We start from the raw sequence: 25,409 nt of genomic DNA on the forward strand, positions 1-25,409 counted from the left end.
TATTGCCTGTTTTACACAGAGAGGCTGTACCGCCCCATGGAGAGGTTGTACCGCTTGACCGGTACAACCGGTGTTTGGAGCGGTTGTACCGCTCCAGAATTGGTCCGGAGGTTGTACCGGTCATGTACCGCTCTACCACCGGACTGGTCTCTGTTGTGGTGCGGTTGTTGGGCGGTTGTGGGCCGGTTGTACCGCTTATTGCCTATTACCGATTGTACCAGTGCTCATAGAGGTTGTACCGCTCCTATGTTATTTTGTACATAACGGGCAGATTCGTGGGGACCTATTTAAGGGGGTCTTCTTCCCCAATGGTTCTCTATCTCTTGAGCTTGTTTTTGCCCCCATTGTTGACCTTCTTTGAGCTTGCTAACTCTCACCCCCTCCATGGATTCTTGCTAGTTTTTGAGGGAAAAGAGAGAGGAGATCTAGATCCACATCTCCACCAATCACTTTCTCCTCTATGTGAGGGGAATCCCTTGGATCTAGATCTTGGAGTTCTTGGTGTTCTCCGTCTTGTTCTTCCTCTCATTTTCCTCCCTAGCATTAGTTGCTCCGGTGTGATTTGCGAGAGAAGGACTTGGGCACTCCGTGTGCCCTTGCCATTGCATTTGGTGCATCGGTTTGAGTTCTCCATGATGATACGTGGAAGTGAAGTTTGAGAAGCTTATTACTCTTGGGTGTTTGGGCACCCTAGAGCTTGTTCCTCTTGGGTGCCTTGGCGCCCTAGACGGTTGGTGTTGTTCGGAGCTCAATCATTACGGTGTAAAGCTCCGGGAAAGCGTCGGGGTCTCCAATTAGGTTGTGGAGATCGCCCCGAGCAATTTGACGGGTACCGTGACCGCCCCCAAGGGTTGCCAAAGTGTACGGGTTTGGTGACCGCCCCCAAGGGTTGCCATTTGTATGGGTTCGGTGACCGCCCTCAAGGGTCACTTAGTGGAATCACATCATCTTGCATTGTGCGAGGGCGTGAGGAGATTACGGTGGCCCTAGTGGCTTCTTGGGGAGCATTGTGCCTCCACACCGCTCCAAATGGAGATTAGCATCTGCAAGGGTGTGAACTTCGAGATACATCATCGTCTCTGCGTGCTTTGGTTATCTCTTACCCGAGCCCCTTTACTCATGCACTTTACTTTGTGATAGCCATATTGTTTCTTGTCATATATCTTGCTATCACATAGTTGCTTATCTTGATTAGCATAAGTTGTTGGTGCACATAGGTGAGCCTAGTTGTTTTAGGTTTTGTGCTTGACAAATTAACCGCTAGGTTTATTCCGCATTTGTTCAAGCCTAAATCGTAATTATTTTAAAACGCCTATTCACCCCCCTCTAGGCGACATCCACGATCTTTCAATTGGTATCAGAGCCTCGTATCTCTTTATTAGGATTTACCACCTAGAGAGTAAAGATGTCGACTAGGGGATTAGGATTCTCTGACACTCTTAGTTTCGATGGCACAAATTTTGATGTTTGGGTAATTCGCATGCTTAATCTCTTTAGGGTCATGGACCCAAATTTAGAGCGAATTGTAGATATGGGTTTTTCTCCTCCAAAGGATCCCCAAGATTATCTTTAGAGGATGAGAAAAACTCTTATCTCAATGCTCAAGCTTCTAATGTGCTTTTCGATGCTTTGAGCAATGTAGTTATATTTCAACTCATGCCGTTCCGGGATGCTCATGAGTTGTGGACGAAGCTTCAAGAAAAATATGGTGTGTCCAAGATTTGTGGGGATGATTGTTCTCCCTCCACCTCCGGTCGTATAGTCTTCTCAACTTCTTCTACTTCACCTACATGTGGTTTGCCACAAGGTAATGATATGGTGAGTAGTGTTGGTCATTGCAATGATGATAGTATGCTTATTGTGGATGATCCTTCATCACTATCTTATTGCAATGCTCCTTCTTTGGGCTTTAACACTTCAAGCACTCGAAATGTTTCACATGCTTGGGTTGAAAGTCCTTGCATGTCATGTAGAAATTGCTTGACTAAATCTCATGATGATATGTTTACTATGTCTTGTTGCCATGATAAAAATGCATATATGTCCTCGAATTGTTGTGCTAACAATGTAGAGGAAACCCAACACCCCATGGAACAAGATGTGGTCTTGAATGGTGCTTCAATGGATCCTACATCATCATCTATTGCATTTTGCCTTATGGCCAAGGCTTCAAAGGTATCTCCCACTTTGAATCCCAATATATCTTGTGATGATGGCAAGAGTGATGATGATGTTGATTATGATGAAGAGAATGATAATGTTGCCTCCTTAAAAACTAAGGGGGAAATGATTTTTAAAGCTCTTCACAAAAATAAACTTGCTCGTTTCAACTTCATGGAAATCATGTCTATTTCCATTGAAGGCAAGAAATACATTCAGGAGTTGGAATCTCATCTAGAGGAGCATGAGGTCACCATTGAGAAAATGGAAGCTCATGAGGGTGATTACGCAAATGAGATCGCGGAGCTATCTCAAGCTCTTGAACATGAACAAACCTCATCCGAATCTCTTGAGGAGACATTTGCTATAGAACTATCTAGAATAAAGGAATCTCATGATAGAGCACTCGAGGTGGCCAATGATTTCAAAACTAAAAATGCTAAGCTTGAAGTTGCTCGTGCTAGACTCCTTGAGTATTTTGAGCACCTCGAAAATGGCTCAAGGGTCATCAAGGGTGAGCTCATAAAACTCACGGAGTCTCATGCTCAACTTGAAGCTTCTTACTTAAAAGAGCTTGCCAAGGTGTCCTCTCCTATTGTTGTTAATGATGATTCTTGGGATACTAACTCTATTACTTGTGAAGCATCCATTTTGAAGGAGAATGTTGAGCTTCGGGCTCAACTTGAGTTGCTATCTAGCAATTATGGAATGTTGGAAGAAAATCATGTAAAGCTCACAAGCTCTCATGATGATCTTCTAGTATCCCATAATGTGCAAAAATTAGCTCATGAGGCCATGCTTGCTAAGGTAACATCTAGTGAGCCTCATGTGGATACTAGCACTACTTCTAGTCAAAATGCTATATTGCCATGTGCTAGTCCTTGTAATTCATCTACTCACAATGTTGGTACATCTTGTGATGAATTGCTTTCCTTGCCGTGTTGTTCTAACGATGAACCTTATACTTCCTCTAGTACTTGTGTTGAGACTAACCGTGTAGAGGAAATCAAAGAGCTCAAGGCCCAAGTCACTTCTTTGAAGAAAGACTTGGAAAAGAGTCATGAAGGGACATCCACACTCAACAATATGTTGAGTGTGCAAAAATCCCCCAATGACAAATGTGGACTTGGATTCAACTCCAATAAGAAGAAGTCCAACATGATCAAGAAGAAGGGCCAAGAACAAGTCAAGAATTCGGCCAAGATTATTTGCTTCAAGTGCAAAATTGAAGGGCATCATGTTAGATCTTGCCCATTGAAGAAGAAGTCCGTTAATGACAAGCAACAAGGGAAGAGGCCACAAGTTCATTCTCATGCTAAACCTCAAGTTGAAGAAAGGCCTCTTCTCAAGAAGACTCAAGCTTATGCTTCTCAAGTTGAGAAATCACGTGAGAAGAAAGTGAGGAGTAGACGTTGCTACCTATGTCGCAAGAAAGGTCACCTCGCCTCTTCATGCACTAGTGGTAACTTATCCAACTCAATTATTATTGATGATGTCTATTCTCTTGGGAAGGATAAGGTTGGCAATGTGGTTGCCAAGTTTGTTGTTACTCAAAGTGGTTTGAAGCAAAGAACCATTTGGGTAGCCAAGCCTATTGTGACTAACCTCTTAGGACCCAACTTGGTTGGGGACCAACAAGCTCAAACTTGATCAATAGGTGATGTTGGAGGTCATTGGAGACTTGGCTACATTATGAAGAATTAAGGGTACTTCATCATTCTTATTGTCTCAAGCCAAGTCAATTGAATCATCAAGATTATATCTTATATCCAATGTGCCTCCTTGCGGTAACTTGTACCGCAATTGCTTACATTGAAAGTTACTTGCCCCCTTGCATGTTTTGGTTTTGTTCCTTGCATGTGTTTGTATATGTTGTGCTTCCAACTTGATTATCTTGAGCAATCAAGTATGTGTGTGTTGGTTTGCACATCATGTACGTGTGTGTCATGCGTTGAGCCTTTTGCATCTTGTTCTTTTCTTAGTTGGCTCTTGTAAGAGATTAATGGAATATCCCATTATGGGGGAGTGATGTGCTTTGTGCACCTCACAATCCTATATATGTGTGTACATGAGTAATACCATCTAGTATTGATATTTCAAGATTATCTAGTCGCTATGTGGTATGTCTTCTCATGAGAAAATCAAATTCTATATTGTCCATTAATTATCTCATGTCGGTTCGTTATTTTGCCTCTTGTTTATCTTTAATTGGTATCACATTATGGGGGAGTAACATGCTATGTGTATATTACTAGCCTAGAAAATGTGTACATTTGACATATTGTCACCTAGAATTGATATTGTAAATTATCTTGTTCCTAGGTGGCATGTTAGCTCTACAAGTTGCAATTTGCTTTTTGTTTGGTGTGAAGATTATGTCGGATATCCTTGTTATCTACCACCGGGAATTATTCCCAAATACTTCTTGTCTTTTGACAATTAGTACTCACTTATGTGTGGTAGAAATTATTGATCATCTTTACATTGGCCTTTGCTTTATCTCTTGCCTAGGGTTGTGTCAACTCCCATTGTATTCCATACCACTTGTGGATCTTGTTAATTTCTTGACCTTGTTTAGTGTTTTCTAGATATAGTGAAAGGGGTGATCCCACCTCGTGCATTTTGTATTCAAATGCAAATTCTCTATAATGCACTAGTCTTGGGGGAGCTATCCTATTCTCTATAAAACACTCATCTTGTGATCCTTATCAAGTGTGTGTTTGTGGAAGGCAAGCCGTTTCTTTTTTGGTACTTTGTGCCATCATGAAACTTTGTAGAGGGCTTGGTTTGTTTGGAACCATTCTCTCTTTTGGGAGTTTGACATCTTTCTTTTTGAGTGTATCAATGGATATCTCATTCCTTGATGTATCTTTTATGGATATCCTCCAAGTGATGATTTATTCATTTGGTATCTTTTCTTCGCTTGGTATTTCTTTGTCTTTTGGTCTCGGTTCTTGAAAGTCTTGAGCATGCATATTTACTTCTTGTAGTTTCCTTGGCATGTTTTCTTTCTTTGACCCAATATATAGGGGGAACTCCACCAAGTCTCAAATTGGATGAGATGTGCATGAAATTCATTTTCATATCTATATGCACATATTTATGTGGAGTTTGTCCTATGTGTTGTTGGTTCTCTAACTCTTTGGTCCCAATGAGTTTGGGTACCATTTTGTTTGTGTTGTTGTTCTAGGAACAAGTGGAGATGCATTGGATGCTCGGCTCACTCACAAGGAAGGTGTTGTCACCATGTGCTTATTGGAGTCAAGCTAGGATGATCAATGAACTACTTTGTACCTTCAATTGGTATCTACTACATCCTTCCAATGTTAACTCAGTAACAAGTATCTTCATATACTTCATGCACACATTTCTTGCATCAACCTTGTGTAGGTTGTATCATGGCATGTTATCCATTCTTTCTTGTGATACTTGTTTCCTTTCTCAAAGCATCCCAACAATGATGTCTTGTTGCTAGTTGTGATGTCTTTGATGTTCGTGTGGTTGGAATTCATTTATATGCAATAAGACCATATCTAGCCATGTGCTATGCTCTCAAGCAAATATCTTATTGGCATATGTATGACTTCCTTTTGGATATCTTGTTCCTTCGTGTTGTAACTATTTCGGGTGTACATCCTTCTTTGTAGATATATATATATATATATATATATATATATATATATATATATCATCATGATTTCGTCTACCTAGAATCTTATACAATTGAGAGAAGTTCCATATCTAGATGATATCATTTCTTTCACGTCCACCTTGTCTTTCTTATGTTATTTCTTTGGTGGACCCGTGAAAGCCTTTGCCTTGAGTGCGTGTCTTCTATCGTTGCATCTTGATGTGCTCGTGTGTGGTGAAGATTATTTTCCTCATGCTTATCTTTACGAGGTTTTTGCCATCTTAATTGGCATCCCTCGTCTTGATGCACCTTTCTTCTTCTATCTTCCCCGCGGGTTGTCACAAGCATAGGTTCTCCATATGCGTATTAGTAAGCTTGTGAACCCATTTGCTATTTGTGTGTGGGAATGATAGGCCTTGCACCGTGTGCCTCATTCTTTGAAGACTTTATTGTTGCTTAATGCTCCTCTGTACATTAGTCTTCTCAAGTGCATTGCCTTGACTCACACACATCTTTTTGGTTGAGCCCACTCTTAAGTTGCCTCTCTTACTTGTTGCTCAACCATGTGTTTGTTACATGTACTAGGCTTAGTTTCCTATATGCTCACTTGCACTTGTTGTAAGTTTCTATTGATTTTGGGGGAGCTGTGATCCTATTTTGTGCACTTTGTATCCAAATACAAAAATTCTTATGTGTGCACAAATCATGGGGAGCTTCTCTAGTTCCTTTAGAACACTCCTTCGCTCATTTCATAATATCCTTTATTCATGTAGCTCGTAGGATCTTTGGTCTAGTTGGTTCAATTGATACCCGTTGATTGCTTGCTTCAATTGGTACCTTTTGATTGCTTGATTGCTTGCTTCTTTCTTTGTTATGTCCTTGTGGCATATCATTCCTTTAGCAATCTTGGTGCCTCAATATAGTTGGTCTTCCTCCAAGTATTACCGTTGGATATGTGTATTGCATTCCACTCTCTTGTTGAGAAATACACAACTTACGGAGGAACATAATTTATATTGGCATTCTAAGCTTTTCACCCATTTTGGCAATCGATGCCAATGGGGGAGAAGTTTCAGAGAGTTTTGTGGATAAGTTTAGAGAGTTTTTTTCTTCTTGCTTTGGTTTTGTACCTAAGCATTTGCATCTCATACACATGCATTGTTGGTTGTTGTGTTGCATGGTGATAAATAATTCCTTATATAAACTCTCTTGAAAGTGATTGTCATCAATTACCAAAATGGGGGAGATTGAAAGTACATGCGGTGCCCCCATGTGTGGTTTTGGTAATTGATGACAATCTCTCTGGACTATCAAGGGGGGCTCTCTAGGGAGTAGCTTGATCGTATCATTAGTCGAGAGCTCAAACCATTGCATCCTTGCATCATCTTTCTTGGTTCTTGTTTGGTTCCATTTGTGAGTCATAGAGCTTATGGTCATCTTGATGACAAGCTTGAGTTCATCGAAAACGGAGTTCGCATGCATCTTCTATGATGTTTTCGGTGTTGGAGGTTTTACCGGTCTTTCCGAGGAAAGGTTCTCACCATTTTATTATGGTCCTTTTCTCATTTGCTTCTTATTGATATTTCTCTCTAGATTGTGTTAGCCCTTGTCATTAGCTTTCCAACAAACTTGGTTTCGTTGAATTCGGAGCTCGTATGCGGAAGTTGTGGCTGTTTTGATATTGCCTGTTTTACACAGAGAGGCTGTACCGCCCCATGGAGAGGTTGTACCGCTTGACCGGTACAACCGGTGTTTGGAGCGGTTGTACCGCTCCAGAATTGGTCCGGAGGTTGTACCGGTCATGTACCGCTCTACCACCGGACTGGTCTCTGTTGTGGTGCGGTTGTTGGGCGGTTGTGGGCCGGTTGTACCGCTTATTGCCTGTTACCGGTTGTACCGGTGCTCATAGAGGTTGTACCGCTCCTATGTTATTCTGTACATAATGGGCAGATTCGTGGGGACCTATTTAAGGGGGTCTTCTTCCCCAATGGTTCTCTATCTCTTGAGCTTGTTTTTGCCTCCATTGTTGACCTTCTTTGAGCTTGCTAACTCTCACTCCCTCCATGGATTCTTGCTAGTTTTTGAGAGAAAAGAGAGAGGAGATCTAGATCCACATTTCCACCAATCACTTTATCCTCTATGTGAGGGGAATCCCTTGGATCTAGATCTTGGAGTTCTTGGTGTTCTCCGTCTTGTTCTTCCTCTCATTTTCCTCCCTAGCATTAGTTGCTCCAGTGGGATTTGCGAGAGAAGGACTTGGGCACTCCGTGTGCCCTTGCCATTGCATTTGGTGCATCGGTTTGAGTTCTCCACGGTGATACATGGAAGTGAAGTTTGAGAAGCTTATTACTCTTGGGTGTTTGGGCACCCTAGAGCTTGTTCCTCTTGGGTGCCTTGGCGCCCTAGATGGTTGGTGTTGTTCGGAGCTCAATCATTATGGTGTAAAGCTCCGGGCAAGCGTCGGGGTCTCCAATTAGGTTGTGGAGATCGCCCCGAGCAATTTGACGGGTACCGGTGACCGCCCCCAAGGGTTGCCAAAGTGTACGGGTTCAGTGACCGCCCCCAAGGGTTGCCATTTGTACGGGTTCGGTGACCGCCCTCAAGGGTCACTTAGTGGAATCACGACATCTTGCATTGTGCGAGGGAGTGAGGAGATTATGGTGGCCCTAGTGGCTTCTTGGGGAGCATTGTGCCTCCACACCGCTCCAAACGAAGATTAGCATCTGCAAGGGTGTGAACTTCGGGATACATCGTCGTCTCTGCGTGCCTTGGTTATCTCTTACCCGAGCCCCTTTACTCATGCACTTTACTTTGTGATAGCCATGTTGTTTCTTGTCATATATCTTGCTGTCACATAGTTGCTTATCTTGATTAGCATAAGTTTTTGGTTCACATAGGTGAGCCTAGTTGTTTTAGGTTTTGTGCTTGACAAACTAACCGCTAGGTTTATTCCGCATTTGTTCAAGCCTAAATCGTAATTATTTTAAAACGCCTATTCACCCCCCCTCTAGGCGACATCCACGATCTTTCAAAAAGGCATACGTCTATAAGCAAAAGTACCAAAAGGGCAAGTAAAAGTAGTCTTTGATTGATCTTTGGCAACCACAGGTATTTGAGAGAAACCAGAATAACCATCTAGAAAGCAAAAATGTGTATGTTTAGATAATCTTTCTAGCATTTGATCGACAAAAGGTAAGGGGTAATGATCCTTTTTAGTTTCCTTATTTAATTTGCGAAAATCAATTACCATCCTATAAACTGTAATAATTCTTTGAGGAATCAGTTCATCTTTATCATTAGGAACAACAGTAATACCTCCCTTCTTAGGGACACAATGGACAGGACTTACCCACTGACTATCAGCAACGGGATAGATTATACCTGCCTCAAGGAGCTTTAGTATTTCCTTTCTTACCACTTCTTTCATTTTAGGATTCAGCCGTCGTTGATGATCACGAACTGGTTTAGCATCTTCTTCCAAATTAATTTTATGTTGACATAGAGTGGGACTAATGCCCTTAAGATCATCACGAGTATACCCAATAGCAGCACGGTGCTTCTTCAGAGTTTTCAATAATCTCTCTTCCTCATGCTCTGAAAGGTTAGCACTAATAATAACAGGATATATCTTTTTCTCATCAAGATAAGCATATTTAAGAGTATCAGGCAACGGTTTAAGCTCAAACACGGGATCACCCTTGGGTGGAGGGGGATCCCCTAGGATTTCAATAGGCAAATTGTGTTTCAGAATAGGTTCCTGTTTAAAGAATACTTCATCTATTTCCCTCCTTTCATTCATAAACATATCATTTTCATGGTCTAGCAAATATTGTTCTAAAGGATCACTAGGAGGTAGGACAATAGAAGCAAGACCAATAATTTCATCCTTACTAGGTAATTCTTCTTCACGGTGTTGTCTACTAAATTTAGAGAAATTGAATTCATGTGTCATATCATCTAAACCGATAGTAACAACATCTCTTTTGCAATCTATGGTAGCATTAATAGTGTTCAAGAAGGGTCTACCAAATATAATGGGACAAAAGCTATCTTGTGGGGAACCAAGAACAAGAAAATCAGCATGATATTTAGGTATTGCACTAGCACTGGCACCCATTTCACATAAGCCATGATAACAATGATCTCCTATTTTAACAGAAATAACAGGCATGCCTACCACAGGTCTAGGTTTATCTTTAGCACAAGGTTTAGCAATTCTAGTAGTTTCATCACAGAAATAAATAACATGCCCATCAATATTATCAGACAAGAGATCTTTAAGAATAGCAGTATTAGGTTCAACTTTAATTTGCTCAGGAGGTGCATAAGTTTTAATATTGCTTTTACAAACCACAGCTGAAGCTTTAGCATGATCCTTTAATGTAACAGGGAAAGGTGGTTTCTCAACATAAGAAGTAGGAACAATTGGATCATTATAAGTGATAATCATTTCTTCAACTTTAATAGGTGCGACTACTGTTACTTCTATGGGAGGATGATATTTAAACCATTTCTCCTTGGGGAGTTCAACATAAGTAGCAAAAGATTCACAGAAAGAAGCTACTATCTCAGAGTCAAGTCCATATTTAGTGCTAAATTTACGGAAAACATCGGTATCCATAAAATATTTAACACAATCAAACCTAGGTGTCATACCTGACTCCTTACCTTTGTCGAGGTCCCAATCTTCAGAGTTGCGTTCAATTCATTCCAATAAATCACATTTGAATTCAATAGTCTTCATCATAAAAGAGCCAACACAAGAAGTATCAAGCATGGTGTGATTGCTATCAGAAAGCCGAGCATAATTTTTTTGAATAATCATTTCTCTTGAGAGCTCATGATTGGGGCATGAATATAACATTGATTTAAGTCTCCCCCAAGCTTGAGCGATGCTTTCTCCTTCGCGAGGCCAAAAATTATATATATAATTGCGATCACGACGAACAAGATGCATAGGATAAAACTTCTGATGAAATTCCAATTTCAATCATTTGTAGTTCCATGACCCCATATCATCACATAGCCTATACCATGTCGATGCATCTCCCTTCAAAGATAAAGGGAAGACCTTCTTCTTAACAACATCTCCGGGTACACCTGCAAGCTTAAATAATCCATAAACTTCATCCACATATATTAGATGCTCATCAGGATGTTTTGTTCCATCTCCTAAAAAGGGATTAGCTAGCAGTTTTTCTATCATACCCGAAGGAATTTCAAAGAAGACATTTTCATTTTCAGTAGGTTCAGTAGGTTGAGGAGCAACTCTTTGCTCTACTGGTCTGGGTGAAGATACCCCGAACAAGCCCCTCGGATGATTACTTTCCATAGTAACAAGTGATAGTAAATTTCAGCACACTATATAAATTTTTCCTTACCAAATTCCACCTACCAAAGGCGCTTCACTCCCCGGCAACGGCACCAGAAAAGAGTCTTGATGACCCACAAGTATAGGGGATCTATGGTAGTCCTTTCGATAAGTAAGAGTGTCGAACCCAACGAGGAGCAGAAGGAAATGATAAGCGGGTTTCAGCAAGGTATTCTCTGCAAGTACTGAAATAAGTGGTAACAGATAGTTAGGATAATTTGTAACGAGCAACAAGTAACAAAAGTAAATAAAGTGCAACAAGGTGGCCCAATCCTTTTTGTAGCAAAGGACAAGCCTGGACAAACTCTTATATAGAGAAAAGCACTCCCGAGGACACATGGGAATATCATCAAGCTAGTTTTCATCACGCTCATATGATTCGCGTTCGGTACTTGGATAATTTGGTATGTGGGTGGACCGGTGCTTGGGTGCTGCCCTTACTGTTGGAAATATGCCCTAGAGGCAATAATAAATTAAGTTATTATTATTATTGTATTTCATTGTTCATGATAATCGTTTATTATCCATGCTAGAATTGTATTGATAGGAAACTCAGATACATTTGTGGATACATAGACAACACCATGTCCCTAGTAAGCCTCTAGTTGACTAGCTCGTTGATCAATAGATGGTTACGGTTTCCTGACCATGGACATTGGATGTCATTGATAACGGGATCACATCATTAGGAGAATGATGTGATGGACAAGACCCAATCCTAAGCCTAGCACAAAGATCGTGTAGTTCGTATGCTAAAGCTTTTCTAATGTCAAGTATCATTTCCTTAGACCATGAGATTGTGCAACTCCCGGATACCATAGGATTTCTTTGGGTGTGCCAAACGTCACAAGGTAACTGGGTGGCTATAAAGGTTCACTACAGGTATCTCCGAAAGTGTTTGTTGGGTTGGCACGAATCGAGACTGGGATTTGTCACTCCGTGTAAACGGAGAGGTATCTCTGGGCCCACTCGGTAGGACATCATCATAATGTGCACAATGTGATCTAGGAGTTGATCACGGGATGATGTGTTACGGAACGAGTAAAGAGACTTGCCAGTAACGAGATTGAACAAGGTATCGGGATACCGATGATCGAATCTCGGGCAAGTATCGTACCGATAGACAAAGGGAATTGTATACGGTATTGATTAAATCCTTGACATCGTGTTCATCCGATGAGATCATTGTGGAGAATGTGGGAGCCAACATGGGTATGCAGATCCCGTTGTTGGTTATTGACCGGAGAGTTGTCACAGCCATGTCTGCATGACTCCCGAACCCGTAGGGTCTGCACACTTAAGGTTCGATGATGCTAGGGTTATAGGGAAAGTATGTACGCGGTTACCGAATGTTGTTCGGAGTCCCAGATGAGATCCCGGATGTCACGAGGAGTTCCGAAATGGTCTGGAGGTAAAGATTGATATATAGGAAGTATGGTTTTGGCCACCGGAAGTGTTTCGGGCATCACCGGTAGTGTACCGGGACCACCGGAGGGGTCCGGGGGTCCACCAGGTGGGGCCACCAGCCCCGGAGGCCTACATGGGCCAATAGTGGGAAGGGACCAGCCCCTAGGTGAGCTGGGGCGCCTTCCACCAAGGCCCAAGGCGCCTCCAAGAGGGGAAGGGGGCAAACCCTAGGGCAGATGGGCCCTAAGGCCCACCTCAGGTGCGCCTCCCCTCTCCCCCTTGTGGCCACCACCCTAGATGGGATCTAGGGCTGCCGCCACCCCTAGGGAGGAAACCCTAGGTGGGGGCGCAGCCCTCCCTCTCCCCCTATATATAGTGGAGGCAAAGGGGCAGCCCAACACATGAAGTTCTTCTGTTGGCGCAGCCCTACCTCTCTCCCTCCTCGTCTCTCGTAGTGCTTGGCGAAGCCCTGCTGGAGTTCTGTGCTCCTCCACCACCACCACGCCATCGTGCTGCTGCTGGATGGAGTCTTCCCCAACCTCTCCTTCTCCCCTTGCTGGATCAAGGCGTAGGAGACGTCACCAGGCTGCATGTGTGTTGAACGCGGAGGCGCCGTGGTTCGGCGCTTAGATCGGAATCAACCGCAATCTGAATCGCTACGAGTACGACTCCTTCATCCGCGTTCTTGCAACGCTTCCGCTTAGCGATCTACAAGGGTATGTAGATGCACTCCTCTTCCCCTCGTTGCTAGATTACTCCATAGATTGATCTTGGTGATGCGTAGAAAATTTTAAATTTCTACTACGATCCCTAACACTTACTTGGACAAGCATCCCACTTATGATTAACCTCTATTGCAAGCATCCGCAACTACAACAAAAGTATTAAGGTAAACCTAACCATAGGATGAAACATATGGATCCAAATCAGCCCCTTACGAAGCAACGCATAAACTAGGGTTTAAGCTTCTGTCACTCTAGCAACCCATCATCTACTTATTACTTCCCAATGCCTTCCTCTAGGCCCAAATAATGGTGAAGTGTCATGTAGTCGACTTTCACATAACACCACTAGAGGAGAGACAACATACATCTCATCAAAATATCAAACGAATACCAAATTCACATGACTACTAATAGCAAGACTTCTCCCATGTCCTCAGGAACAAACGTAACTACTCACAAAGCATAAACATGTTCATAATCAGAGGGGTATTAATATGCATATAGGATCTGAACATATGATCTTCCACCAGATAAACCAACTAGCATCAACTACAAGGAGTAATTAACACTACTAGCAACCTACTGGCACCAATCCCGGACTTGGAGACAAGAATTGGATACAAGAGATGAACTAGGGTTTTGAGAGGAGATGGTGCTGATGAAGATGTTGATGGAGATTGCCCTCTCCCGATGATAGGAGCGTTGGTGATGACGATGCCGATGATTTCCCCCTCCGGGAGGGAAGTTTCCCCGGCAGAACAGCTCTGCCGGAGCCCTAGATTGGATCCGCCAAGGTTCCGCCTCGTGGCGACGGAGTTTCATCCGAGAAGATGGCTTCTTATTTTTTTCCCATCGAAAGGCTTCATATAGCAGAAGATGGCCACCGGAGGGCCACCAGGGGGCCCACGAGGTAGGGGGCGCGCCCAGTGGGGTAGGGCTCGCCCCCCACCCTCATGGGCAGGGTGTGGCCCCCTGGTGAATCTCTTCCGCTGAGTATTTTTTATATATTCTGAAAACGTCTTCCGTGAAGTTTCAGGACTTTTGGAGCTGTGAAGAATAGGTCTCTAATATTTGCTCCTTTTCCAGCCCAGAATCCCAGCTGCCGGCATTCTCCCTCTTTATGTAAACCTTGTAAAATAAGAGAGAATAGGCATAAGTATTATGACATAATGTGTAATAACAGCCCATAATGCAATAAATATCAATATAAAAGCATGATGCAAAATGGACGTATCATCCAGCTCCGCCTTAAGAGCCCTTGGAAGTGAAGCTATCCGGCTCCACATCAATGCGAAGCAGCTAATCGGTCGTCGATGTTCAACCCCCCAAGCTTGGCTACAACAGGAGGGGTGGAGCGGTGGCCTCCTAGGAGCATCGTGCCACACATAACTGCATTGTGGCGATGTGCGCGGCGCAACCACGTACACATGGGGCCTCCTATGTGATCGTGCACCGGCCCCAACCACTGGCAGAGCGCGCACAGAGGGACGCGAGAGCAGCGCATGCGGAGGGACGTGAGAGCAAAGCGCGCGGAGGGACGCGACCTAAGCACTCCTTGGGGCCTAAACAGCGAGCAGAGCATGCAGAGGGACGCGGGCAGATCGTGCCACGGCCGCCTCAATGGTGAGCAAGCACATGCATAAATATTGCATATAGAAGTTGAACACAACAGGGAATAGCCGTCAACAAGCCGACGGATGCATATACCAGCTCATACCTACCAACATAGACGCCGAGTGCAGAAATTAATGGCGTTATACACGTGTCCCACAATCCATGCCAATGCTTCCTGCCTCTTCCCTCATCGGTTTCCCGCCACCAGCTAGTGGCTAGCTCCATATGACCCAGGCGGCAATGCACCGTAGCGACACTGTGTGAAAATCTAGTCCACACCCATCTACCATTAGTTATTCAAAGCATGCCAGACAACCAAATCTTTGATGTCGACCCCTTCATGGACTACATCTTCGGCCAGGAGAACGAGCCGGAGCAGGTCGGAGAGCAAGAGCTTCGTCGGCCGGTGCAGGCGCCATGGCCCATCGGCAGCGATATCGCAGTGTCGTTCCTTGGGCGCACAATGGACATATAGGAGAGGAAATTGTTGGGGAACGTAGCATGCACTTTAAAAAAAAATCGTACGCTCACGCAAGATCTATCTAGGAGATGCATAGCAACGAGAGGGGGAGAGTGTTTCCATGTACCCTCGTAGACCGAAAGCAGAAGCGTTGGACAATGCGGTTGATGTAGTCGAACTTCTTCTCATTCCGATCGATCAAGCACCGAACGTACGGCACCTCCGAGTTCTATACACGTTCAGCTCAATGACGTCCCTCAAACTCTTGATCCAACAAAGTGTCAAGGGAGAGTTTTGTCAGCACGACGGCGTGGTGACGGCGATGGTGAAGTGATCCACGCAGGGCTTCGCCTAATCACTACGACAATATGACCGGAGGCGTAAACTGTGGAGGGGGGCGCCGCACACGGCTATGAATCAATGTTGTGTGTTCTAGCGGTGCCCCCCCCCCCCACATATATATAGGTGGGAGAGGGAAAGGGGATGCAAGGGGCACCCCAAGTAGGAGTAACCCTACTTGGGCGCCTCCTTCAAGTCGACCTCCCCCCTTCCATATCCATCGGATGGGGAAGGAAAGGGGAGGCCAAATCCGCCCCTTTCCTTATCCCTTCCCTTCCTTTCCTTCTCCTCCTATTCAGCCTATAGGGGGCGCACCAGCCCCTTTGAGGCTGGTCTGTCCAACTCTTGGCCCATTAGGCCCATATAGCTTGTCGGGGGTTGCCCGCAACCCCTTTCGGTGACCCGATATGTACATGGTACCCCCAAAATACTTCCGATGTCCGAATACTATCGTCCTATATATGAATCTTTACCTCTCGACCATTTCGAGACTCCTCGTGATCTCATCCGGGACTCCAAACAACATTCGGTCACCAAATCACATAACTCATACTCCCTCCGATCCTTTTTACTCTGCATATTAGAATTCTCTGAAGTCAAACTTCACAAAGTTTGACCGTAGTTATATGAAAAAATATCAACATCTGCCATGCTAAAGTTATATAATATGAAACTTTAAGTCATGGCACATCTAGTGGTCTCGATTTCAGATTGTGAATGGTTACACTTTTTTCTACAAAGTTGGTTAAACTTTACGAGGCTTGACTTCAGTCAAATCTTATATGCGAACTAAAAAGGACCGGAGGGAGTATAATACAAAATTGTCATTGAAGGTTAAGCGTGTGGACCCTACGGGTTCGGGAACTATGTAGACATGACCGAGACACCTCTCAGGTTAATAACCAACAGCGGAACCTGGATGCTCATATTGGTTCCCACATATTCTATGAAGATCTTTATCGGTCATACCGTAATGACAACATACGTTATTCCCTTTGTCATCGGTATGTTACTTTCTCGAGATTCGATCGTCGGTATCTTCATACCTAGTTCAATCTCGTTTCCGCCAAGTCTCTTTACTCGTTCCGTAATGCATCATCCTATAACTAACTCATTAGTTACATTGCTTGCAAGGCTTATCATGATGTGCATTATCGAGAGGGCCCAGAGATACCTCTCCGATACTCGGAGTGACAAATCCTAATCTTGATCTATGTCAACCCAACAAACACCTTCAGAGATACCTGTAGAGCATCTTTATAATCACCCAGTTACGTTGTGACATTTGATAGCACACAAGGTATTCGGGATTTGCATAATCTCATAATCAAAGGAATATGTATAAGTCATGAAGAAAGCAATAGCAATAAAACTTAATGATCATTATACTAAGCTAACGGATGTGTCTTGTCCATCACATCATTCTCCTAATGATGTGATCCCGCTCATCAAATGACAACACATGTCTATGGTTAGGAAACTTAACCATTTTTTATTAACGAGCTAGTCTAGTAGAGGCATACTGGGGACACTGTGTTTTGTCTCTGTATTCACACATGTATCAAGTTTCCGGTTAATACAATTCTAGCATGAATAATAAACATTTATCATGATATACAGAAATATAAATAAAAACTTTATTATTTCCTCTAGGGCATATTTCATTCAGAAATGTGATGAGCAGTATGCCATCCACCATGCAAAAGATCCAGGGCTGCTAGGCGGCATGATTAAATCACCCACCCAAAGAGCCACCACCATCGTTGCTCATCGAGAGCCTGATGCCCCGAGAGTAATGGGCAGAGGTCCTCTGCGATTCAGTTATGAGACAACATGTCTGTCGCCTCATCATTGCCGCCGCCGGCCGTGTCAACCTCGATCTCGACGATGTTGTGGCCAGGCTCGAGCGTATCCTTGGCGGAGTTGACGTCCCAGACAAAGTAGAACATCACCAACGTGATATCTTGAGGATGCAGGTGATGGACGGAATTTTCCACCAGTGAAGATACATGGAGATGGAGCGGTTCTACGGGCGTGTCATGCGCACGATTGCACGCTATCAAGCTCTACTGGAAGAGGCCCTGCAGCCCCAAGAGCCTCCCAGCGCCAACAGCTTCGCATGCAGACGTGGGTACCATGGCCGTGGGTCCGGACACTCGAAGTGCACAGTAGCAAGGGTGTTATGCTGATCATGGAGTCTGAGAAGATCGTCGTCGGAAGGCAGCCAGCTCAGCCTTTTAGCTTATATTTTATTATAATTGTATGAAAATGTCACATATCGACATTTTAAGTCACTAATCATATGTAGGTCATGTGTGCTTTGGGCGTTGCCGCATGTGGCATTTTAAATTATCTTGAATATGTAAGAGAATTATTAACCGTTGTCATTGTAAATTTGCCTCAATGGTGAGCGAAGCACGCACAGGGACGACAGAGTGGAGCATGCCACGGTCGCCTCAACGGCTATCAAAGCATGCGAACGGACACGAGCAGAGCGTGCCGCGGTCGCCTCAATGACAATTTAATTTAAGAATTATATAATTAGTGATAAGATACTAACGTGGCTTGGCACCGATCTTAGGTGCAACCATTCAAATGCAATTATTCTCTTAGTTAAGATTGAAGGATTTGTGAGAATGGAAATATTACACCTTCATTAGCCGGTAAACTTCTTTCTATCCAATCATCAAACTCCCTTTTGTTCTCTTGATTTCTTAGTTACTCGAGGGCGAGCAAATCATAAGCTTGGGGGAGTTGATGGCCCGAGAATTTGTGACTTCTAACAAGGAGTTTTGACTTGGTTTTCATCGGGTTCCCATTATTTCTCGTTTATTTCTAACGCCAATCCTTCGAGAAAGAAGAAAACTAGTTTTCCATTGTTTGGCAGGAAAAATCATTTATGGAAGAAAAACCAAGGAGGATTATCCAAATTAAACCAAATGGAGCAACTTCCATCCTAGGAGATTTACCATCAGGCACACTAGAGCGCAAGATGGCCATCCATACGAGCGCAACGCTCGTATGAGCGATTGTACAAGGCGCCAGAGGCCTCCCCTCATCTATACAAGCAACTTTCATGAAGGGCAACAACGCAACGGAGAGACCTAGCCGCCGCCACTTCATCCAAAACAGAGATAAGAAATCTGAAGAAGAAGAACCACCGAAGATCCTTGTTTTATATCTTCCGCCATCATACTCGTTTCATTTCATCATCACCGATGTAAAAGGAATTCCAAGTTGTAAGATCAGGGTGTATAATTCTATTCATACCTGGAGATTGAGACTTGTCGAATCATTCATCTTACTGTGGATCTTCTTGGTACTATTGATATGGTGTTCATGAATTTATTTTCTATGATGATTGGTTATTTTTTTTTTTTGATGTGTGAGTAATTCTCCCTAGGTGTGGAAGGTATAGGTGAATGGTAAGATTCATTTGTGTCTGTCCTATGTCTCGTCATTCATGTTTATAGTACTATGATTTGTCTAGTATATTGTTATATTGTGATGAACATTGTGTGTGTTGTCCAATTTAAGGGTCCAGGCAACATGATCTAAAGACCTAGACATGTAACATATATTCTTTAGGAAATTTGCAACCTCTGACGTAGGTAGAGATATCTACGAGAATCGAAAACAATATGAGATAATGGCGCTCCACCAAACTTACTGCATGGTTCCGGTTTACCAACTTAATTATAGAGACGACCACATCGTGACAACGTCAAAGCAGGACCATAGTGTGGAATGCCAACCCCGCAAGGAATTTCATAACTTCAGAGCGATCCACCTATAGAACAAACACACAAATATTTAACAATTTTGCTAAAGCACATCTAGATGTGCTATAAGTATTGCACATCTAAGTCCTATGCCATTGATCTTACGTTGAGATTCGTGTGAATATTTTCTTTTTCTTTTTTTTCTTCCTCTTTATGCTTAATTCACCCATTTAGATGTGCAATAAGTAGAGCACATCTAGATGTGCCCTAGACATACCCAATATTTAACTCGGGATACAGAGTAACTGAAATCACCATTGAACCGGCACATTTAAGGTATATCATGACCTTTTTTTTCTCCCGCAGCGAGGCAGGGGCATTATGCTAGTATTATACCATATTCCTGGCAGGCCATCGCCATCGCATGCAGTACCAGTGTACGTGTACCCCTGTGAACCGTGGTATGAAACTTGAGCTCCGCTCTAGCCTTCTGTGCATCGACAGGGTCGGTTGCACGACTCGTCATGAGTGATCACAAGGCACAAGCTAGCCATTGACAAGGGTTAACTGCCTGCCTGGCAACTCGGTGACGGGGTCATGCATGTGCGCGCCCCGTCAGCGTCGACGGCGACGTCCCGTGACACGCCCACGTCGCCCGCAACGACAAGAAGGTTTACATGCCAATGGGGTTGAAGAGGACGGGATGGATGCGTACGCGCGAATCGGAGAAGTTTGCCAAGCTAGTCCCGTGGTTGCATCGAAGATGGCCCTGGAGCTAGCGAAGATGGACAGTAGCCCGGTAGGACGGCACAAATGAGAGCCGGCCGATCGAGCGTGCACGTACGTACCTGCTGTGCTGCACCGCAAGAACAAGGGAGTGGCAAGTGGGATCCGTGACTAGCTAGATACTATAGATTGCCAAAATGTGTGGTTTATTTCAAGGCCTACATGGTTTTACATACATGCACTATGCGTCCTCTTTCCGGCGAAAGGGATGGGCTTGCGCTACCTGTTGGGTTTCCATTGGCTCGACATGCTTCGATTTAAAAGGTCGCCGGTTCTTGTGTTTTTTAAGTAAGTAACAAGAAACAACTGTGCAAGGAACATCATAAGTAATTAAAGCTGTGCAGCGTCTTTGCTGAAACCCGTTTTGGGGACATAGGAATCTCACGGCCGGGAGCAATAGTGAATCCCTTCCGGTCCCTGATTCGTTGCGTGGTCCGTCATGGATTTCTTTGAACTATTTGGACATAGGACATAGTTGAGCACCGTTGTCCTCAATTTCTCTAAGTACATGTCGTTCTCTTTTTTAGTTACGAACACTTCCGTCCCAACTCAAAGCGCTCATCGCCTCTTCCAATAGAACATCTTTGCTAAGGAAAATTTCATGTGATGCAACTATAAGTGTCAACATCAGAGAAACTTCAGATGAGCATCTTTCTTTTTCGTGCGAAAAGTAGGCACGTCCCACATCTAGACTAACTATCCAAACTTGACTCCGATGGAGTTTAATTGGCTTGTTGAGGTAAGCATATATAGATCAAATTGTTGACACGCCTCCCTAGTCTAGCTATACTACGTAGTACAGTAGAAGGTCCATACATATATGTACAGTTTGCGCCTCCCTAGCTTAGCTAGCTATAAGTGTATATATCTCCGTCGACGGAGTAGACAATGAGACAGAATAGCGAAGCAGCCCATACTACTTGGAACCCGTCTAGCTCCAAGGATAGATGCATGTGTCATGGAACAATGATCAAGCTAACAATGGTCCATACATGTTGGTGGAATGATTGAGATCCCATGTCCTTTATGTCGGGAAGCGTTTCTACTCCGGTGCTCCCCCCCCTCCCCCCGGGCTGAACGCGGGGTGGAAAAAACATCGACGGCCAGGATGAACCAAAAACGGTTCATAACGAGGGGCACGATCGTCTTTGTTGCCCCCCGCGTATAGCCGTCGAGGAGCCCTGGGAGGCCCGTACGGGCCCGGTTAGATCGTATGCCTGGCCGTATACGTATGCCCGTCCATATACGTATTTGTTTGTATACGGCGGCCTTTTGTGCACACGTGAAGCCGCCCGCGCGTGGGGCAGCACGTGTCACGGGTAGTTGCCAAAACTGTCGCATCATATAAATATGGACGGCAACCACCTCCGGCCGCATCGCCCACCATTTCCCCCCGCCGCATCGTCTCCCTCTCTCCAGTCTCCACTCCCCACTCCCTCTCCTCTCCAACCTCCTTGTCTCCCTCACCGCATCCTCTCCATCGCCATGGCGGACGCAGGAGGCGAGTGCCCCGATTGGGGCGCAGATCTGGTGGAGCAGGTGCGGCAAGTCGATGCGGGCACCTTTGTGAGGGGGCGTGCCGGCGTCCAGCGCGGTGCTCCCTCCGCTGGAGATCTGGAGAAGGCGGGGGCGGGCCGCAGCGGCGCGGTCCAGCCAGATGCGCCCGCTCTGGTGAACTCCGGCGAGGCGCAGAAGGTGGAGGCGGGCTCTGGCGAGGCGCAGAAGGTGGGGGCGGGCTCCGGCGAGGCGCACGAGGTGGAGAAGGTGGAGAAGGTGGAGGCCGGCTCCGGCGAGGAGGAAGCGGAGCAGAAGATATCTGCGGCTAACTTTTAGTTGGTAGTTTTTAGATTGTGTGGTTTTTGGCCAGAACTTTGTTTGGTTAGATTTGTTGGAAGTAGGGTTTTCTCTGCATTAGGGTTTTTCTGTATTTGATTCGTGCAAGAATAGTGGACCACATATGATTATTAGATTAGGTTAGAAGTAGCCAGATTGAGGGATGAGGTTTTTTCAGATACTTATTAGATTAGTAGTGGAATTTTTGCAATTCTTTATGTGTTTGGAGTCAAATATATACTTCTGTATTGGTTTGGGTTGGTGCCTACTTTAGTTCTTTGGCTTGATGATTAATTAAATGGATGCTTAGTTCTAGGGATTATGGCTGTCATAGTTGCAATTCTTAGATGCTTGATTGATGCATGTTGTCATAGTTGTAGTTATTTGATGCTTGATTGATGCCTGTCAGGCAGAGGCTATGAGATGAGTTGTGCATGGCCTTGTGTTTTTGGAAATTGTCTACGTGAGGTGATTAGATGGTGCATTAGTTTGGTTATAAATATAGTGAAGGATGTGCTCATGTACTGGGTGTTGTCATGTTAATCAAAAAGAGCTTCTCAAGGGCTGGATTTTTTTTGTGCTGGATTAGGGCTTCTAAAGGAGAGGGGAAGCGTGGTCGAGGGGAAGGGGCAGTCTATGCTTATTTACTTTGGGTTAGTAGTGGAATTTTGTCGTTGCTTCAGAGATATTGACAGCATTGAACATCCTCTGCAATGTCGTTGCTTCAGAGATAAAAGCATCTTGGGGTTTTTTCAGATGCTTATTAGATTAGTAGTTGAATTTTTGCTTGTTAGAATTTAATTAGTATGAGGATGAATACCTTATTTAAGGGGAAATTTAAGGTCAGATAGATGTCATATGATTATTAGATCTGTAGTTCAATGTTGCTGACATTTATGATTATTTGATTTTATCTGTGGTTCAATGATACTGGATGGAAACATATTTGATTTGGAATGCATTAATTAAGATGTGCCAATGAATTGATTTAGATGATACAAGATTCATCTATAGTATAATTTGTTGTTGTTTAGGTAAGTAATGAAATTTTAGATGTTTGTTGGAGATGTATGCATTTATAGTTGAAGTTGTACCTAATTAACTACTGCATTATGTTAATATGTGTAGGAGCTTTGCTGCATTATCCCAAAAACAATAATTTGTGCATATTAAAATTTGTAGTTGGCTTCTGTAATTAGTATATACTATATGTAAAGTGTGAAGTAAACATTCCAAGGCAGGATCCTAGCAACAAAATATACTATATGTTTCCATTAAGTAGTGTGGGGGGGGGGGGGAATTCCCTCAAAAGAAAAGTGTTGGGTTAATCGAGGGAATGTCAAGAATCCAGCTTGCATTTTCATTATCATTTATGAAGGACATCATTTATCTGTTGATTAATTGCTTAGATTCTGTATTTATAAGGAAAGCATTTGGTCACTTGCAACATACCAATGTGGTTCACATTCACAATTTTGTTTAATGACATTCTGTGAACTGCAATTCAATTCATTGTAATTGATGTGCATGTTTGACAATATAGCATGAGGAGGAGGATCTTCTGGGCAACAAGAGGAAGTGGGACAAGACTGGGTTCTACCTATATGAGTCTGATGAAGATGAGCCGTACGAGGTAAGGCCTAGTTGAAATGTTATTTCTGCATTGAGTTAGTATTATGTGTTTATAGTTTTTAAATGCATAATGTATTAATGTCAGGCATTAATGTGTGTAGTATGAATCTGGAGATGATGTGGTCGAGGGGAACATCGAGTCCTTTAAAGAGAAGGAGGTGTTGAAGATCAGGGTCCAAGGACTTGCTAAGTACTACAACTTGAGGAATGAAAAGTACTGGTGCCCCTACTGCAGCAAGCCCAAGCCCAGGTCTGGGTTATTGGAGCATCTGATGGAACATTGCCGGGATACATCGATCTCCAGTCATGACTACAAGATCATTGGTCAGCATTCTGCCCTCCTGAAGGTCCTGAGAAACCCTGACCTCTAGTCGTACATCATGCTGATCATCGGAAGCTGGAAGCCGTACTCATCATCAGTATATTTGATGATGTTTTACTTTTGGAAAGCTGCATCTGGGTCTGAACTGCTTGAAAACTTGCTATATTAATGTAATGTAATGTAATGTATTGTGTGTTTGAACTGGATCTGTTGTGAACTGCTTGCTACCTATGGTGGTAACCTAGAATGCTATCTACATATGTGTGGCCTTAACTTTATTGGTGGTGAATGCTTCCTTCATGTTTAGTTGTTGTTTCAATGGTGCAATGATCAAAAATGGTGCTTCAGTGTTGCTTGAGACATGCTGCAACACTTGTCTATGATGTGGGCAAGTGCAACATGTTGTGCCCATGTGCCAATTATACCAAATATTGAATGTGGCAATGTTCCAAAATGGCTGTCATGAATTATAGTACATGGGGTTTAGTAAAGTTACTGATAGTTGTTCATTCTCACACATTCCATCAACGCATAATTTGAATAAGCAAAAAGATCAAATGTTCCATCATTTGAACCTATGTTGCAATTAGAGAGCAAATATTCCATCATCAAAGTGTGAAGGAGTTAAATGTAAATTTAGAAGAGTAATGTAATACTAGTTAAAAATAATGTGTGCAAAAAAAGGAATTTGAAATAAGATCTACTTTATTTTGTAATAAAGTTATATTACCCTACTTATTAGAAATTTGAAAATGTCACTTATTTATAAGAAAATAAAATATAAATATTCAAAAAGATGTGTTTGATAAAAATACCTTTTAAATTTTTGGTATGTTATTATTTGAGGGGTCATGTAATTTTTATGTTATTTTTGGAGTGCTCAGGTAATTTTTATGTAACGTGAAGGAAAAGGAAAAAAAATAAACAAAAGGAAAAGCACGGGCCATCCTAGCCATCTTGGAAACCTAGATTTATAAATAAAAAATTCAAAAAAATAAGAGGGCATTAAAAAAGTAAACAAATATAAGAGGGCATTATAAATTCAAAAAAATTCAAAAATATAGAAAGAATATTTTGCAATGCCCCCCTGAGGTATAGACCGATGTTTTGACCAGTCAGTCTAGAGGGCATTATAAATTAATAAAAAATTCAAAAAAATATAAAATATTAGAAACCCACCTTTGTTTGTGCAATAGATCATGTGTGCCAAAGTTGAGGTCATTTGGAGGTGGTCGAAAAAATGACCGCATTCCGGAGGGGCCATTTGGTAACTTAAGCCAGTTTTTGAAAAAATGTGATTTTCCCCACCACCTCCAAATCACACAAACTTTATTGAACATGGTGACCCACATGTGCCAATCATCGCTATGAAAGAAAAATTTGGAAAAATAATATTTTACAATGCCC

This window comes from Triticum dicoccoides, chromosome 4A (genome assembly GCF_002162155.2).
Source record: "Triticum dicoccoides isolate Atlit2015 ecotype Zavitan chromosome 4A, WEW_v2.0, whole genome shotgun sequence".
In the NCBI taxonomy this organism is placed as follows: Eukaryota; Viridiplantae; Streptophyta; class Magnoliopsida; order Poales; family Poaceae; genus Triticum; species Triticum dicoccoides.